This window comes from Chiroxiphia lanceolata, chromosome 6 (genome assembly GCF_009829145.1).
Source record: "Chiroxiphia lanceolata isolate bChiLan1 chromosome 6, bChiLan1.pri, whole genome shotgun sequence".
In the NCBI taxonomy this organism is placed as follows: domain Eukaryota; kingdom Metazoa; phylum Chordata; class Aves; order Passeriformes; family Pipridae; genus Chiroxiphia; species Chiroxiphia lanceolata.
In genome coordinates, this window is record NC_045642.1 from 4914661 (window position 1) to 4933803 (window position 19143).

Sequence of the window (19143 nt, forward strand, 5' to 3'; positions counted from 1 at the left end):
CTCAGTTCATGGCTCATAATTATTTCATTTCCCAAATAGTGCAAAAATCCATGACATGTACTAAATAATAAAAGCTTTTCCAAGAGCCAGGAGGTGCTCACCCTGGATGTAATTTTTCATGTAACTCATCAGATCTGTCCAACTCAATGAATTCAACCCTAAATTTTGCTCTGCAAATTTTCTAGTCTTTTGTTCTGTGAGTGGTGGAGAACTTTGTGATTCAAAGGAAGATTTATACCCATTTTCTACCTATCCCATAGCTGGATTTTGAGCCTTAGATCACAAAGGAAAACCTATTGATTGTATTTAGCAAACAAAGGCTTGGGTTTTTAGAATTCAGCACTTTCAAAGGGTTGCAAATGTTACCAGCTGTTGACCAAAGAGAAAAGAATATTTCCAAGAAGTGGATGAAAGCACAGATTCCAGTTACCTAGAAGGAATAGAGAGTCTGAATCCCCTCCCAGGAGCAGAGTGCCGTGTTTGCTGTGTTAAGCAGCCCAGACAGCTCTGTTTTATTTACATGTCCCATCTCAACAATCACTCCTGTGTTGTCACTTGTGACAGCAGGAGGGAGATCATTGCCCCCACTTATAAATCACAACTCAGGGCAGCTGCAGCCTCTGTTTCTTTACCATCCTCTTAAAGACAGGAATTTCCATGAAAGATGGGAATCTATTAACTTTGCTAGCTGAGCTACACTAAGTGAAGAGAGATGAAAGATGGAATAATGAAAGGGAGAGAAACCAGGCTGACCTGTGGAGGGACAACCTGCCCACAACTGAATTATTCCACTGCTAGGTCCTGCCTGCAGCTCCACTGGAGCGAACACACACGTCAATCCATTCCCAATCTGTACCACATTTAGGTTGGTCTAAGTGGACAGGATTGTTAGTATGTGGGGGATTGGGTTAAAAATTCTCTTAATAAAAACATTTGCCATTATCAAAGAGAATAAATCAGTTTATATCACACTAGCAGTATTTAAAGGACATAGAAATGTACGATAAAGTGTAATATATGTCAAATACTTTTCAAATAATTATACCAACCTGTCGTGGAAGATTAAACTGTTCTTAGTAAAAATACCATGACAATCATCTCAATAATAAAGAAAACATAGGTGCTAATTTAAAATTTCATTAAGGTTTAGCAAGTAAGTCACCATGAACACAACAAGCCACAAAGGTTAAGAGCTGTAGACATGTGATCTCAAGAAACTCATCAGGCTTAATTAATCTGATGGTGCACAGCAGTCTCTTCATGGAGAGAATTACAAGGAAAATAAGCAACAGAAAGTGAAAAACACAAAAAATTATGTGTGTTGCTGTCGGGGTTGACAGAGAAGCTGTCAGCAACCTGGCAATTAGTGACGAGGAATTTAAACAACTTTTAGGAAATATTTACTGTAATGCCAGACAGAACAAACATAATGCAGCCCAGACCAAAGGTCACCAATCAAAATGTGTATAGTGTCACCAATAGCATGTCACGGCATGCACAGTGTCTTCAGTGTCACCAATAAGAGTGTGTGCAGTGTCTTCTGTATTACCAATTAAAGTATATACAGTGTTTTATGCTTGAGACTTTTGACCAATTGTGTTGTGGCACGATAGTGTACAAAGAGTATAAAAGAAACACTTGAGAGCAATAAACAGCTTCCTGATCACCTTACACCTGGACTACGCCTGATATCTGTGTTGTTTTGGCCGTTCTGACTCTATGAGTGACATGTTGCCTCTCAAAATACGGGTTGTTCAGCTTCTCCCATATCACCAGGGGTACATTTTCTTTATTCCATTGAGACAGTACAGGGAAGGATGCCCTTTAAAGGTGTAGGGTGTGAGGCTTTCCTTGTAGCAGATTTCAGGAAGACTCCAATAAGATCTGGGACATAGATTCCTAATCCAGCCCTGGATTTACTTGTGGTGAGCTGGAAGGGAACCAGTGAGGAAATAAAACCACAAGGAAACATGAACCTCATAACACGAGCACAGTTTACAGAAACTTAAAGTAGACACAGCAAGTACCAAAACATTCCCATGAATTTTTGAGCTGAATGGGATTATCTCCATATACACTGGAAAATATTTAATAAGATTAGGCTCATATTACAACCAGTTTATGTGCTTTAAAGTAGCAGATATGTAGAGTGGGAGCAGATTTGAGGCATCTGTACTGACATTGCATAGTCTTTTAAATGAATAGTTCAGACAGGATTCTCTTCTTTCCCTTATAGCAACAACCAAGGTTCAATGAAACTGGAAGCACAACAAATGGAAGAATATAAAAGCTTCCACAACTTAGAAATTCATAAGCCTTTTCTGCACATTTAAGCACATGCAAGCAATGCATTAAGATCACAATCCGAGTTTAAAAAAATCAGGTATAAATTTTGAGTCACGTTAACTACCCACCACCCCCAGGGAAGTCACTGCTCCCAGCCAAACACATCTCTGATAAAGGGATGGGAGAAAAGAGAATAAAATTGACAGATGTACACAAATCCTACTGGAGTTCTCAAGCCAGGCAAATAAAACCCCATGCCAATCAACCAAATTATGCAACGCTTATTTACCTTTGCTGAAAATACACGGAAATTTTCATTACAGAAGAATTACAGCAGGAAAAGAAGCCCCTAAGAAGGCAGCTCCTGACATTTTATGGAAAGGACACTTGACTTGAGCTGTCTCCAGCTGAGCATCCATGAGCCATAGCAGTGTCATGTTGACTGCCCCTCACAAAACACATCATCTCTGAGAGTGTCACCTGTGTTTGCATGACATGTCCAGTCCTAAGACATAAGATCTGTACTGGTGTGCCAGTGATGCAGTGGTTTTACTCTCTGTAATAAGGCTGTTTGTTGTACTGGCTCTGGGTTCTGTCAGGCCGCTTTGTTCCCATCCATCTCCCTGCTGTGTAGTTCTACCTCCAAGTGGATTGCAATCGTTTTCTCAAAAAAAGCCTAGTTTGGCTTTTTCCTAGTTATATGTATACCACACATAATGACTTGGCCCATTTATTATCCAAATATTGAATTTAAGGTTGATGACTTGGGTTCTGTGGAGAAGTGAAAAGCGCTCTCCCTTCCCTGAATCACCATAAAAGTATTTAACACATTAGTGGAACTTCATTTATTAATATCAACAAAGCATCTGAGCCAAGGATATAAATTCCTTGCTCACATAACATATTGCAGGAAACAGAGTTACACCAGGCATCAATTTATTTGTTTGGATTTTCCAGTAAAGATCTATTGAATAGAATATCAACTATTCTTTCCACAGGGGATTTATTCAGCACTTATCCTTACTCACAGCGTCAATGTAATTTAAGGTCTTCAATTTTTTCAAACTTGGCTCTGTGTAGAATATATAAAGTGTAAATACAATTAAAGGAAGCACATACATTTTTCTCCAGCTTTCAAATATGGGTCACTCTGCCCTTTGTCCTGAGTTTCTTCTAGTAACAGTTTGTTCCCTGTCGCGACGGGAAACTCCGGACACCTTAATGTAAGAATCCAGGGACTTCGTTTATTGAAAATTGACAGTAGCTTAATATACACTCTATAATGGGCTCATGAATATTACAAGATTAGGCTCCTTATTGGTACACAGTTAGGTGGTGATATCATCTCAATTGCCTTTCATTGTTTACACAGGTGGCTCGTTAAGGGTCTTTGTTTTGTTAATGCCAGGCTCCTGTTTTTCAGCCCAATTTAGAATGCCCAAGGACATTGCTGCTTTCTCATGGCCCTGCTATCTCAGAGTTCTCACGGGCCTAGCTGGACTGCGTTTTGTACTTTAGCAGCTCGTCCATGGCCCTAGCCATGTTCATATGTCCTCGCATTTCTAACCAATTTTCCACAATATTTCCCCCGTTTTTATTTTGGGCCAACAATGCTTTCCTTGTCGTAGCATTTATGCGCCTGGTAATACAAGAAAAGGCAACACGAGCTATTACCAAGATTACAATAACTGTCAATACCCATCGGAGGCCTTCCTTAATACAACTTAGAGCCCATTCAGACATAGAACCAAAGATAGATTGAAGCCATGAATCTATAGGACTAGTTGCTACTGTCACTTTCTTTGTGTGATCTGTTAACCATTGCAGTTGTTTATGTATGGAGTTACTATGATCTGAAAGATTAAAACAGCACATACCGTCGAAGTCCTTACAGCCATGGCCTTGTGCCAGCAACAGAAAATCAATAGCAGCTCGATTTTGTAAGACAGCATGACGTAAACTACTAACGTCCTGTGCAAGTTCTGCTATTACTCGGGTGGTGACATTTGATTGTTTGACAGCCCAACATGCAAGTTTGCGAACAGATGTTAATGCTTGTGCTGTGCCTACACCTGGGACAATAGATCCAAAGACAGTAGCTGTCTTACCCCATAGCTCTACCTTGTCATCACAATCTGAGGAAAGTTGGCTTAGGCTCCTCTTTTGTCTGCGTGATGAAGTTAGATTAACAAGTTGTAAAAAGGATGGGGATAACAGCGTGAGTGACCCTAAATAGCAGGGTCCTCCGAAGGCACGCACAGGAATGCCATGCCAAGCTCTGTCACCACAAATAAGAAATACACCTGGTGGTAAGGCACGGGCAGTGTTGTTAACCCAAATACCTGGCGAGGAAGGTTTGACTTCAGCTCCATATGCTCCAAGGCTTTGGTTGTTAGTACTGTTAGTGCCACAATAGTCTCCTACATTTTTATAGTTAAACCCTGGGGTACGTGAAGTGACATTAGTCCATCTAGACAAATCATGGCTTTGTTGTGCACTTAACCTAGAATGAAATGTTCCCAGCATAAAACAAGTTTGAGTCCCATTATCACTTGTATTACGTACAGACAGTGATCCCATTAAGTCTAACTCCTGGGGACTCTGGGGTAAAGAGGTATTGAGAGTTTTTATAATGCACGCAGATGTATTAGAGATAACTGTTTCACTCTCACACGACGATGAAACCCAACCAGTAAACACTAAGTTCAACTTATACACTGAACTAAAAGGCATACCAAATAAACAAGTGCGAAAAGGATCTGAGGCAGATGCTAAAGACAAACAAAAGGATGATTGTCCTGTTTGATTTGCCCAGGTGACCCACATGTTTTTTCGAGGGTCAATGGTGGGAAGAGCTTCAACATTGGCAATCATACCTCTGAAAAGAAGAAAACTTATTACACAGCTGTACAATGAAATAAACAGAGATCTTAACATTTTTGCTATCCCAATACATAAAAACAGTAAATCAAGTCTGGGCACGTAAGTCTTGCAGTTCCTCTGTGTACAGTTACTCAGCTAATTCAGATGCTGCTCCAGTGTCTCCCTCATCAGCAGGTGCAGGGGAATCAGGTGTTGAAGAGGCTGGAGGTGGTGGTCCGAGGTTAGGTGGGGCTGCAGGCACCGCAGGTGTCTCTCCTCTCCGCCCTTCAGGACTCTCAACCGCTGGCTTGACCCAACGACTGGGAACCCACAGGGTACCTGTAGAAGTAGACACACAGAAGTAGCCTCGCCCTATAAAGATGACTTCTGCTGGACCTTCCCACATCCCGGTTTTAGGATTCCGATAATGAACCCTCATGGGTGGTCCTTTTGACACCTGCTCTTTCTGATTATGTTTGACGATAGGAGGCACTGAATCATCCCCGAAAATACACAGATGATTAAGGACAAAAAGAGTTTTGCTGACTCTTTCTCGGGCATCTCTGATGTCTCTGTATTTCTCAAGGTAGCTTTTGATTGTTCCATTCATTCGCTCTACTATAGCTTGTCCAGTAGGCGAATGAGCTATGCCCGTAACATGCTTTATGTCCCACTGCTGCAAGAATTGTCCCAGAATCTTGCTCACATAAGCAGGCCCATTATCTGTTTTCAGCGTTTTAGGGACGCCCATGACAGCAAAGCAATCTGTCAGATGACGCTTCACATCTTGGACTTTCTCTCCTGGTTGCAGTGTAGCCCATACAAAGTGACTGTAGGTGTCAATTGACACATGCATGTATTTCAGTCGACCAAAAGCAGGAACATGTGTGACATCCATCTGCCACAACTCATTAGCTTTTAGTCCTTTGGGATTAACTCCCACTCCGAGGCCTACTCCTTTATTTTGCTGACTGCAAATAGGGCATGCTTTCACTATCGCTCTGGCATCTTCGATTGACAGTCCATAGGAGTGACTGAGACCTTTTGCATTTTGGTGATACACAGCGTGAGCCTCACGTGCTCTCAGGAAAGGAGATATAGGTGCTTCTGTTACTGTTGACACTAGACGATCTGCTCTAGCATTTCCTTCTCCCAGTCCTATATTCCATTGATGACTTCTGATGTGCAACACAGCATATCTGGCTGACCGGCAAGCAATAGCTTTGTGAAGTTGCTGTAGTAGTTGCATGAGTCTGGCATTCTTAACTTCTCTAATGCTAGCATCTTCAATCCGATTAGCCACTCCTGCAACATACATCGAGTCTGTAACCACATTAAGTGCTTGACCTAGCCAGTGAGACAATGCCCACACAACAGCTGCGAGCTCTAATGTTTGCAAAGAGTCCTTTAATTGAGCATCCAGGAAGTGTTGATGCCATCGCCCTTCGTGCTTCCAGGTGGCTACGGCACGCTGCGATCTTTTTCCAGCGTCAGTGAATACGGTGACTGCATTCTGAAGCGGTGTCGCAGATTGCTTTGGAATTTGCAGCCACGCCTGGTTAGCCATCCAGGCTAGCGTCGGTGACTGCAAAGGACGGATGTTGATGATGGCATCTGACACAAGTAGCGCTCCTTGCAGCTCGGGAGAATGGACTAAATACCAGTCCAAGTCCTCCTGTCTTATTGGCACTTGTATCTCATGTGGTTCTGACCCGGTCGCTTGCACAATCCGGCTTCTGCCTTTTATGATGAGCTCTGATAAAGTCCGAATCTTTTCCTGGACTGTTCTGCGTGGTTGCAAAGATGTTGTCAGCCATTCCAATACAATTTGTTGCTCCTTAGCTGATGTTGCAAACCGCTTTTGTTTGTCCCCCGTTTTTATTTTTTGCTGCGTGAGGGCTCCCATAAAATGCTTCTCTCCTGCCAAGATAGTAAGATTGACAGGTACACCCTCTATCCGTCGATGTGTGACATGATCAGCAATACTGGCCGCAATCTGATGCAAGAGGTTTCGCTGTTCCGGGGTGACAATCACTGCTGTTGAAGGGTCTGTACCCTTTAATAGCGGTCTGAGGGGTTCTAGCCACTCATTAGGTATTCCCACTACTGGACGCAGCCACTGTAAGTCTCCTAAGAGTCTCTGAGCATCGTGCAAGGTGGCAATCTCTATATTGATGGACAATTTCTGAGGTCGAATGACAGAGTCCGTGATTTGCCACCCTAAATAATGCCAGGGACTGGATTCTTGAATTTTTTCAGTGGCTATGACTAAGCCTTGCTGCTGCAACTGATTAACCAGTTGCTGTTTTTGATCCTTTGTAAACTTAGTCGGCTGGGCAAACAACAAATCATCCATGTAATGGTAAATAACTGTCGAGGGCCATGATTTTCTGATTGGCTGTAGTGCAGCATCCACGTAGAGCTGACAGAGCGTGGGAGAATTCTTCATTCCCTGAGGCAACACTGTCCACTCATAGCGTTGCGCTGGTCCTTCTTTGTTTATAGCAGGAACAGTGAATGCAAAACGCTTACAGTCCTGCTCATGTAATGCAATAGTGAAGAAGCAGTCCTTAAGATCGATTATCAACAGGAACCAATTTTGTGGGATCATAGCTGGATTTGGCAGTCCTGGTTGTAATGCCCCCATCGCATGCATCTGGGCATTTACTGCACGTAAATCATGTAACAACCTGTACCTCCCAGACTTCTTCCTGATCACAAAAATAGGGGTATTCCACGGGCTAGTTGACAAACGCAAGTGTCCTTGTTGCAACTGCTCTGACACCAATGCATGTGCCTGTAAAAGACTTTCCCTTTTTAAGGGCCATTGCTCTACCCACACTGGTGTTTCTGACTTCCACTGGAGCGGGATCGGGAAAGTCCAGACAATGGCCGTCATGCTAAAGGGGATCCCGGTTCGTTGGTCAGAACCATCCCCATCTGAGCGAGAATGTCTCTCCCTATTAAAGCTTGTACTCCATCAGGTAGGGGAAGAACAGACACTGCACAGTTCACAGTCATTGTATCCAGCGTGACAGATATCGGAGGGGACCTTTTTGCCAGAGTCAGACCACCCACTCCTGCAACTGATGCTCCTGAATTCACCAAGGGCCACGATGTTGGCCACTCGCGAGCTGCAACGATGCTGAGGTCAGCTCCCGAATCTAAAAGAGCAATCAAATGTACAGTTTGAGAATTCCATTGGAGCTGAATAGCTTTTTGTGGTCGTCTGGTCAAATCTATTGTTAGCAGAGCTGATGCACCAGTAGATCCGAAGCCCTGATCTCCTCGTTCGGGCTTATCTGATGGTCCAGAAGCGATCTGAGGGAGCGGTATCAGTTGTGCGATACGAGATCTGGCTGGTATATGCAAGGGTGGAAACAGAGTATTAACCATGACTGATATTTCTCCAGTGTAATCGGCATCAATCAGTCCCACTAAAACAGTTAATCCAGCCATCGTGGACGAGGATCGACCTATTAACAACGCTCCCACTGGTTTGCCGTCAATTAATACTGGTCCGCGTACTCCTGTCGGTATTCTCTGAGGACGCTGGTCTATTAGGGTGCAGTCTATTGCGGTTGCCAGGTCCAGGCCGAGGCTCCCTCTGGTTGCGGGATGCAGTGTGAGGTCTGAGCCGGGAAGCTGTGAGTGGTTGGAGCCGTCACTTGTGTCTTGGCGCGAGACCCCTTCGCGCTGGCTTTCCCGTTTCCCGACTCACGCCAGCACATAGCAGGAACATGCGTGTTTTGCTGGCAGCGAGAACACCACACCGGACCGGACTGGCACTCTCTTCGCAAGTGTCCGTACTCTCCACACCGAAAACAGCGTCTTTTTGCTGGTCTGCTTCGCTGCATGGCTCCGGTCGGAGCATGTAAGGGCGCAAGCGCAGCTAAAACCTGAGAGCTAGTAGCCTTCGCCTGCTCCTTTAAGCTATCACCTAGCTCCTTAACTGCGTTCACTAACATAGCATTAGGCCCCTGGGGTATTTGCGCCATTCGCTCTAATAGCTCCTCAATTGACCAATTACCCGGGAGAGTGATAATGACACTGCGAGTTGTAGAATTACAGTTCTGCAGCGCACACTGCTTTAACAAAGCTCCGTGCATATATTCAGGAACCCCTGCTGATTGAATGGCACTAGCAACCCTGTCTACAAAAGATCCAAAAGGCTCATCTCTTCCCTGCTTGATCCCCATATACGACGGAACTCCTCCTGGAGCTTTGATTTGATCTAGAGCGAGACGGGCTAGGCGCATAGACTCCCTGATCTTATCTGGCCCTATTAATGCCTGCGCTTCTATTCTGGTGTACTGTCCGAAGCCCATTAATTCATCTAACGTAACCCCGTGCAAAGGGTCAGCTGCCGGTCTCTGGACCGCTACGGCCTCCTGGCAAAACGCTTGCCAGTGCGCACTATGTAGCATTTGCTGGTGTTGTGAAAGAACTAACTTTATAATGCCTTTAATATCTGCCGGTAAAAGTAAGTTGCTACCCCAGATATAATTTAACATTTGTCGGGTAGGCTCACCCTGGATTCCACTCTCATTAACGGTAGCACGCAATTGCGACAGCAGCTTCCAATCAAGGGCAGTGATATTCGCTACCATTCCACCCCCTTGTGCCGGAGCATAAACTACCGGAAAGGCATTAGTTAAAGTTTCTGCCGCTTCTTTATCTCCCGCTTGCAAAGCGTCTGCGGCAATGCCCTGCCAGAGCTTTCGCCGCTCTGCCGCGACAGTGTTCGATGTATCGGGTGAGGGGGGTGACGCAGCCTCGGTAGACGAGATCTGCTGGGACTCAGGGGACGGGCTAGGGAACTCTAGGGAAGGGGCAGTGGGAGTAATAGGAGCTTGCCTTGAGGATTCAGGCGGGATATGTACAACATTAGTCGAGGGAGGCAGCGGGCATGAAGACTCAGCTCCGAAAGGACTGCTGATGTCTCCCAGACGCTGCGCAGCGGCTCGAGCAGCCTGCTGCTCGGCTTTATGTTGTTGCAAAGCATTAGAAACAGCTTGCCACTGCTTGCCTAACTTTTTAGCCACTTTATCATCATTCAATAAATCCTCCCACAACTTATCCCCGTACCGTTTCCATTCACGCTCATCAAAAACCGTATTGGGGTCCACAAAACACCCTTTCGCAAACCCCACCTTAAGCAATTCCGGTAAATCCCTTTTTAAATCTAACCCTTTAACTCCTCGCTTTTCTAAAAAGCATTGGAGCAATGATAAGGCCGCCTGTCTCTCCATTACTTAAAAAACGTGTTACCACGCTTCGTGCAGCCCTTTCCACGAGACTCCTTGCGGCTTTGTCGGCGGGCGTCCTTCTTCAGGAATCGTCCCGGGCGCTGGGTCCAACTAAATAGTTGCCGGAAGCGCGGAACTAAACTCTTTCGCCGTCCAAAATCCTCGAAAGGGAGGCGTTCGGCAGCGGCAGGTTTGAGCTCTTTTCGCTACGTGGGACGCGGAACTAAACTCCTTCGCCGTCCAAAATCCTCGAAAGAGAGGCGTTCGGCAGCGGCAGGTTTGAGCTCTTTTCGTCCAACCCTTTCGCCTACTTGTGCTGCACAGCAAGACCGACCGAAACACTACGTCCGACCGTGGCTGCGAGAACCCGACTTGGCTCTCGGGAGTCCGACTTGACTCCTAACCCAGGAAATCCGACTTGATTCCCTAGGGACCCCCCTTGGTCCCTGTACTCGGGCGCCAAAAATTTGTCGCGACGGGAAACTCCGGACACCTTAATGTAAGAATCCAGGGACTTCGTTTATTGAAAATTGACAGTAGCTTAATATACACTCTATAATGGGCTCATGAATATTACAAGATTAGGCTCCTTATTGGTACACAGTTAGGTGGTGATATCATCTCAATTGCCTTTCATTGTTTACACAGGTGGCTCGTTAAGGGTCTTTGTTTTGTTAATGCCAGGCTCCTGTTTTTCAGCCCAATTTAGAATGCCCAAGGACATTGCTGCTTTCTCATGGCCCTGCTATCTCAGAGTTCTCACGGGCCTAGCTGGACTGCGTTTTGTACTTTAGCAGCTCGTCCATGGCCCTAGCCATGTTCATATGTCCTCGCATTTCTAACCAATTTTCCACAATAGTTCCCTTCCCTGGTTTTCTCAGCCAATAAACACGTTAATCAGTCTTGTCCTAAACATATGACCTAGTTTTGTTATCCACAAAGCAGTTTGCTTAACACCATAAATACTATGAAATAATACAATACTAAGAAAATTTATCCCCCAAAATTAAGGTATTGAAAAAGCCATACACACTTATAAGAAGACACTCAGCTGCTAAGATCACTAGACCAGCCCTACAAATATGTAGATTGCTGTGTGGAGAACTGGCATTCCATGCTGAAAAAATAAATGTTAATATGCCCCAAAGACTGTTAAGTGAATTGAAATATTCATATAGTTGCAGCTTCTGTTTGAGTGACTGTTACCTTGAAAAACAGTATTTTTATTCATATGCAGCCTCAGTCAGAAACACTTCCCTTCCTCGTCCTGAAAAGACAAGGTGTGTGTCTGTCAGGAATTAAGCAAAGCTAATGCTACACAATGTCACCCTGACCCGAGATACAATTCCAAGGTGCACCACGGGGAGGGGGGTGGGTGAGGAGGGGAAAGGAAAACAAAAAGGAAAAAAAAAAGTAGTGGAACTGCAAAGAGCACATTGGTGAGTGTGAAATATAAACCACTCATTTGCTGAAAGATGTATCTGGCTTCCTCTAAGCAATTCTTTAACCTCCAGGTGACAGCGTGCGCTTTTCTGGTTATGTGAAATAAATAAATAAAAGCAGGAAGGTACAAAATAGCTGTAAAAGCCACTATTGGCGTTAATGCACAGAGTACTATAACCATTCTGAGCTTGGGGATTCCCAAACGCTACCTCCTCCAGGGAAAGAACCATGAGTTGTCTGCGGAGCTGCATCAAATACCAAAACTTACATCACTGTCTGAGTGTTTCCAGCTTAACTTTCAACAGGGCCTAGGAGAAATCCAAAGGGAGGAAAGAAGCTGGCAGCAGGGAGCAGCAGGAGAAAGTGATGATTGGGTAAGAAAACAGAAGATAGAATATAAAGTTGATTAATATGAAGTGACAGGGGCAAAACCAATCCTAAACACACAGCAATTGAAATTGAGCTAATTAATGCCATTCAAAAAAGACAGTATTTTGCAAATGTCAGTTTTACACAAGAATATTAGGAAAGAAATAAAGAACAAAATCAAAGATATTAAATCATGTCAGAAATATGTGAAATGCAGGTCCTGGCCCTACTTTTACCCTGTCTTGAAAGGGTCCAGTTTGGCCATACCTGGCACCGTAAGTCTTGTCTGTGTGTCTCCGTCTCCCACCTCCACCCTCCTCGACAGCCGTGTGGTGTGAGGGGATGTCACACAGCATCTCAGCTCCAACAAGTCATATGATTATACTTTCTTATTGCTGTTATGAACACTGCAACATCACAAATCCCAGAAAAACTGGAAGACCCTTCAGAGGACAGATCAGATGAGTATCTTCTGTGCCTCATTAATATTGACAATAGCAAGTAACCCAAAATATGTATCGTCACTAAGGGCAAACAGAATCAGTTGGTAATAACCTGTTAGCAACTTAATTAGCAAATTGGATATTTCTGCTCATTATCTATCATTCAATTTGCAAACAATATTTTGAATAGATTAAAACACAACATTATCAGTCCAAGTCCCAGGTGAAATGCAATATTTTCTATTAAGGGGTGCACTAAGGTTTACTTTTGGAGTTGCTAGAAGCTCTGAAAACCTGCTAACCATCCAGGCATGGCTTCATAGAGGGCAAAAAAAAATCAATTTCTATTCTCTCCAAATGAAACTCAATTCCTTAGTGCCTTCCAACAACCATCATGCTGACAGTGCTTTGTTGCCAGCTTTGATTAGGTTTTTTTACCACCCTGAGCAACGAACTGCAAGGCTGAGGTCGACACACTCCCCAGTTCAACAGTATAAAGGTGTAGTGGTCTTGGTTTAACCCAGTCCTACTCAGAGAGCATTAGTGGAAATCTTTTTGCATTGTTCCAAGAAAACTCTAACCCTCTTCATAAGTTTCATTTTGGTAGTCACACTCAACAAAGCCCATACAGTACAAAAATGTACTTTATCTGTTTTAAACCAATTTACCAATTTCAACTAAAAAATTCAATTTTCAGCTCTCGCGTTGCAGAACTCAATGAACAACAGTTCCCAACTTAATCCACCATCTTCATGGTTTTGAAAACCTCCATTCTTTTGCACTCAGCCTTCTCCTCTCCAAACTGAAGTCACGGCTCCTTTATTCTCCCTTTGTATCTCATCCAACTTCACGACATCCTTCATGAGATGCAGAGATATACACTGGTTAAGAATTAAGTCACACTAATTTTTTACACAGAAGAAAAACTATGCCCTCAGTTCTCTTCCCAGGATATACTTGTTCATGCCTAACACAATGTAGATCTCTGAAAATTTTTTAAAGCATTCTTTGAAATTAAACTTGTATATCCTGAAACAGCAGATATTGATATGCAATCCACGCCTCCCAGGGCAGAGCTGACACACAGGCACCCAAAACCCTGCAAAACCAAATCATGTACCAACCTGAGTTCACCAAGGAACTGTTCTGCACACAGGCTACACGACTGCGCTTTAAACAAACCCCCTGAAACTGCAACACCCAGAGGCCACAAGTCTTTCCTCAAGCATCACATAACTCATCCAATACAGACTTTCAAAAAAACAGAACAACTTTCACTCACATTGACTGCTCTTTATAAACTGCTTTAAACAATGTTACTGACAACCCTGTGTGGCCTTTTGCTGCAGAGGGACCACACAGTGGTATCAGAATGTTGTCATTCCATGGTTCTGATGTGACTTCCAAAGTTTTGTCTATACTTCTCTCAAACCTCAAATAAATTATTTTCCTTGTCATCTCAAACCTATATAACCTGACACCGTATTACAACACTCATCACCTCTGTTCAACCCTACACTTACAACACACTTGAATTGTTGATTATTAAGGGACAGGATTGTGACAATCCCTTCAACCAGTGTCCTAGAGCTCACACCACCTTTTCTCCTTGCACAGTTTAAGTCAGAATAAGCCCAAAAAGACTGAAGGATGATAAATGTTTTGACTTGCAGCTTCATTTCTCTTTGAGTCCTTCTGCCAGGGAACCAGTCCTATTCTTTCCACCCACACCCAGCCCCGAGTGACAACTGCCCTGTCCTTCCCCTTGCCAGCCTTGCCTGGCCTGAAGGATTTTACAACCTCTGCTTTTCATTGCCTATTTAATTTGTGCTGAGAAAGGGAGAAAACTTTCACCAAAGGCTCTGCTCGGTTACACTTCCCTTATCCTATGGCCACCAGTGACATTTACAACAGCAATCTCTGGAATGCAAACAAAGAAATAGGAAATGAAACACAGAGCAGGTAAAGTCAGAGCTTTTCTTGTTTTTTCCCTTTGCAGCTTCTTTTCAGGAGTATGCCAGCAGAACTGAAATAACATTTACTTCGGTGGAACTAAAAAAAAAGTCAGCAAGCAGAAACTCTTCTGCATCCTGCTCTCATACAGAGTTTAAACGTAGGACACAAAAACCTTGTACCTTACTAATGCCTGATTTTGGGATCGTTTGAAACAGATTTCTTTTCAACCTTTTCACAACAGTCCTTAGGCCACCACACTCTTTTCTTTACAGAAATCTAAGCACCACCTTAATGATGATGTTTAGGAGACCTCACTGAACAGTCCTTGGGTCAACACATTCTTTCACAATGGAAGAGAAACACATAGAAAGGTAATTTCAAGAGTTCCAGTGAGTTTTATATATTGCCAGAAGTGACAATACCACCGATCCCACCATCTGGGAATGTTCCCAGCCAGGGAACACCGACATCCTGTTGGCATTAACTGACTAAACAACTGATCAGTGCACCTTGGATATTTCTTAACTGGCTTAGTGACTCTTCTGAAAGTGTTATAATTCAGTGAGGCTGCCAGGAATTTGTTACACTCTGTCCTTTTTAAGAAAGCCTGAATTAAAGGTGTGACCACATTATCAGACGGCCCATTAATTAAATGATCCACATCCAGAAATCAGAGCAGGAATTTACACCCTCTCTGGGCAGAACTACATGTTCTTTTAGCAAAATGCTTTACACTAATAAACAAGTGATTTTTGGTTGTCCTCAAACACAAGTAAAGTAATGTAGAAATTTTGGAGGCAATTATTAACTGATTGTCATCAGTAGAAAAAAATAGGGTTAACATTCAGAGAAGAAATTTCTTCAGGAAAATATAAATTCAATTACACTTTCTCAGTTTCATAAACAATTTACCTGAAAGTTTTTAACTGACCACTTCAGTCAGACCAAATGTCAGGCAGATTAGGATCCAAAAAGACATCAAGAAGGTGTTTAGTTCACTCTCTGTCCCTAAGCAAGATAAAATACACTTAGGTATAAGCCAACAGGTATGTCTTACTTGTATGAACCACAAATGTAAAAATTGTTGGGTTTTCCTTCAGCCAGTATTTCTGGTTACCTAATAAACTCACTTCAGTGGTTACATGACTGTTTTTCTAAATGCATGATAGTATTCAAATATCTCATGGGATTTTATTAATTCATTTATACGGAACATTGCCATGGTTTGAACCAGCAAAATGATGCCCATATTTTATTACAGCAGGATTGTATATACTGATTACTTTCTCCAGCTCTGGTTTGGTTTGGGTTTTTTACATTCCATTTTTAGTTTACATTTAAGGCAGACAGGTTTCAAGGCAAACCCTCTGTTCCCTACAGAACCTGTTTAACACCACCAGGTGTTCTGAAGCACAAGCATTTTTGTATAGATTTGCAACTATCAATGCAGCATTTGTCTATAGTTTGTGAGAAACTGATAAAATTAATCTGTGTGAACTGAGCACACTGAAACATAAGATGTTTAGGAAATCAGGAACTTGCATCAGCTACGAGTACCCAAGGGGACCCAAGTTTTCCCACTGATGTGACTCCACAGACATAGTGGAAAAAGGTCTAAAGAAGGATTTAAATTAATATTTGTTCATTTTCATATTTCCCTTCATTTTCTTGTTGGTTTGAATCTGTGGATCTGATTCCACCACTGCAGAGTGTCTGTATTTCTCAAGCAAAGATGTAATATGGAGGTCTGAAGTCCTTATCTCAATCAACTGGCATATAAATTAAGGTCTAGAAAACAAGTAATCTTGTTCACTTTTTGGGTCACCAGTTGAATTATTATCTGGTACTTCTCATTCTACAAACTTTTGAAAATATTACAATCTGTAGTTACTTAGTGAGAGATTAAAATAGAATAGACTGCTTACAAAAAAAATAAAAGGGGAAAAAAATCCAAGTTCAAAAGTGAAAAGCTAAAACTACCATCTGGTTCAAGCAGGATTTTAATTTTAAAAAAGAATGAGAGACATGAAAAAGCAATTTTCAAAGTAAGAGTTGACTGGAGAGAAGCTGAAATACTGAACAGTAATTTTATAAACAGTTCAACTATAGCCAAATGCTAAGAGGGAAACAAATAAAACCAAAAATTGCAACAACATGGTAGAGTAAGGCTTGGGGTAATGATTACACTGATATGCAGTATAAATTACCAAAATCCATTAATTAGACTACACTTCACAGGACCATTTCACACTTCCAGATGACCAGTAAGGAAATGTTGATATCTGAGGATCTCAGCAGGACATTATTTCCAGTTTAGGTTTAAAATTATAGACTCTTAGGTATCAATAAATATCAGTATAATGAATATATTACTACACATGTCATTTTGTACTGCACAACATTCTGTCACTCTGAATAAAAAACATAAGCATGAGTAAACTGTACCAAAAAAAAGTCCATACACATTTTCTACCAAGAGCTAAGCTCCTGCATTCAGAGTAACCGGCACTGTATTTTTGTCCCATCTAGTTTGGCAAGTAAGGGAACTTTGCAAAAAGGGAAGCAATAAGTAGTTTGATGAGTTTAATTTCATGAAATTTTATACCTTCTTAGTCAATCTGAAGTCTCATGTGAGGAAGGTTTCAAAGTAATCCTCAAAGTTTTAGTCCAGCTTTGTTGACAAAAGTCATATCAAACAGGTGGATTACCACAGAAGAGAAAATTTCAACAAAATCTTTAAGTTTTCAGTTGAGCTTTAAAAAAGGTTCCTTTTTCTCTTTTCTGCTTTGAAGCATAAGAAAAATGCTAAAATGTCTAAAAATTTCACATGGCTTTATTCTGCACACTCATTTTACTTGACTGACAAGTGGCATTCACAGTGACACAAAAACATTACTTTTCAAACCCAACTGTAAAAGTGGAAAAACCAGAGTAAAAAGCACGGTTTGTCAAAAGTTGTTCCATGATAACATTTCCAAATATTTATTTAGGGTCATCTTCACTACTAAAGAGTAAAAAGCTAAAAAGTATGCCAATGGTAAGGTGATGCACACTTTTCTAGTTCAGGCAGCAGGAGCATATTAAAAAAAAAAAAAAAGTAGCATGTTTTTTCTTCTATAACACTTTTTCAGCACATGAAAAAAGGTGGGTTCAGTTGAGTTTTGCAGGTCATGCTTGTGGTATTTGCCACAGATAACAGCCCAGATAACACAGATTGCCATAGACAACACCTGGGTTCCAAGGTGGGGAGCTGGCAGACATGAGAGGACAAACCATAAAGATGGAATGCAACGAGTGTCAGCAGCAGTGGGAGGCTTAGGAAGCCTCAAAACTAAGGTCAGACTGCAGGAGGAGAGGGACAGCTGCCTCTGTCACCAGCTCTTGTCCCTCACATGGTGTAACCACACGGAGGACAACACTGGGGTACCTCCTACTTACAGCCAAGGGAAAGAAAACAGAGGAAAAACAGGGTCCATGGGTGCAAGACAACTTCTGTGGGGTGAAAGGCCAGGAGGGATGTTCAGTGCTGATCCTGAGATTGCTTTTCCCTCCTGTGAGAAGCCTCTCTGCCCCCTGGATGACCTTACCTTGTGCCCACAAGGGGAGTGGTCTGTACAGTGGCCGGTGCCCACAGGGGCAAGTCTGCAGACCCCTTCTCTGTCCTGGTGGTCTTGGACTTTCCAATGGGGAGAGAGTGGATCCAGGTGGATGTAACAGGGCTGAAAGCAAAAATCAGGAAAAGCGTTACATTTCTGAGGGCTCTTGGCTTCCCCAGCAGGTTTCACCCTTGCCAAGGTGACTGAGCCATCTGGAAAGAAGGTCCTCCAGAAGGACCATTCTCTGTCCACCACTTAAACCACTGAAGTCACGTAAAACATAAACAACCCTAAATTAAATGTGTTTTAAAGCAGTAAAGCCCTGCAAGCCATTCAGTGCAGGCCATAGTTTTGTCCTGGTTCCTGGTTCTGCTTCACTATTATAACAAGGAGTGAAAAAACCCAAACTGTGTCTCTTCGTTGAGTTCTCACCCAGATCCCTCCCCTGAGGAACCCACAGCTGACACATCTTGCTGGTCCCAGCAGGAATTACATGCTTATAACCTGCTATTCCCTGCAGTAGACAGATAGACAAGCTCTTCTACCAAAAAAAATTTCCATTCCATTTCAAACTTTTCATCTTTTTTCAGATATAATCTGAACAGGATAGGAGAGGGGCAATGAGCTCAATTAAGGTCTTTGGATACATAGCAACTTCTGTTGCTCCCACAGAAATTCCAGCTTCTGGGAGTTAATACAATATATTCTTACTGAAAAAAAATACAACCCCCCCCCACAAATCAAGGTAAAAAAATTAATTGGGCAACAGACACATTTCTTTTTATTACTCCTAAGAAGAGACAGCAGGTAACAAAGGATGTGTGAGTGGCAGTAGTAGAAACAGGTATCATCTTGTTTATGTTTTTCAGGCTATAATATGCTTCAGAAAATCCTATCTTAATATTTCCTGGAGAAGACAGACATTGCACAGTCCACTGC

The 19143-nt window shown here is 42.7% G+C and overlaps 1 protein-coding gene across 1 annotated transcript in view; it reads right to left on the bottom strand.

The window, feature by feature from the left end:
• Positions 1 to 18237, bottom strand: part of SHANK2 (SH3 and multiple ankyrin repeat domains 2) — a 336358-nt gene extending 318121 nt beyond the window's left edge. Inside the window, 1 exon segment of the mRNA XM_032692371.1 lies at positions 18196 to 18237. The gene's annotated coding sequence lies outside the window, so the exon portion shown is untranslated.
• Between the last annotated feature and the right edge of the window lie 906 nt (positions 18238 to 19143).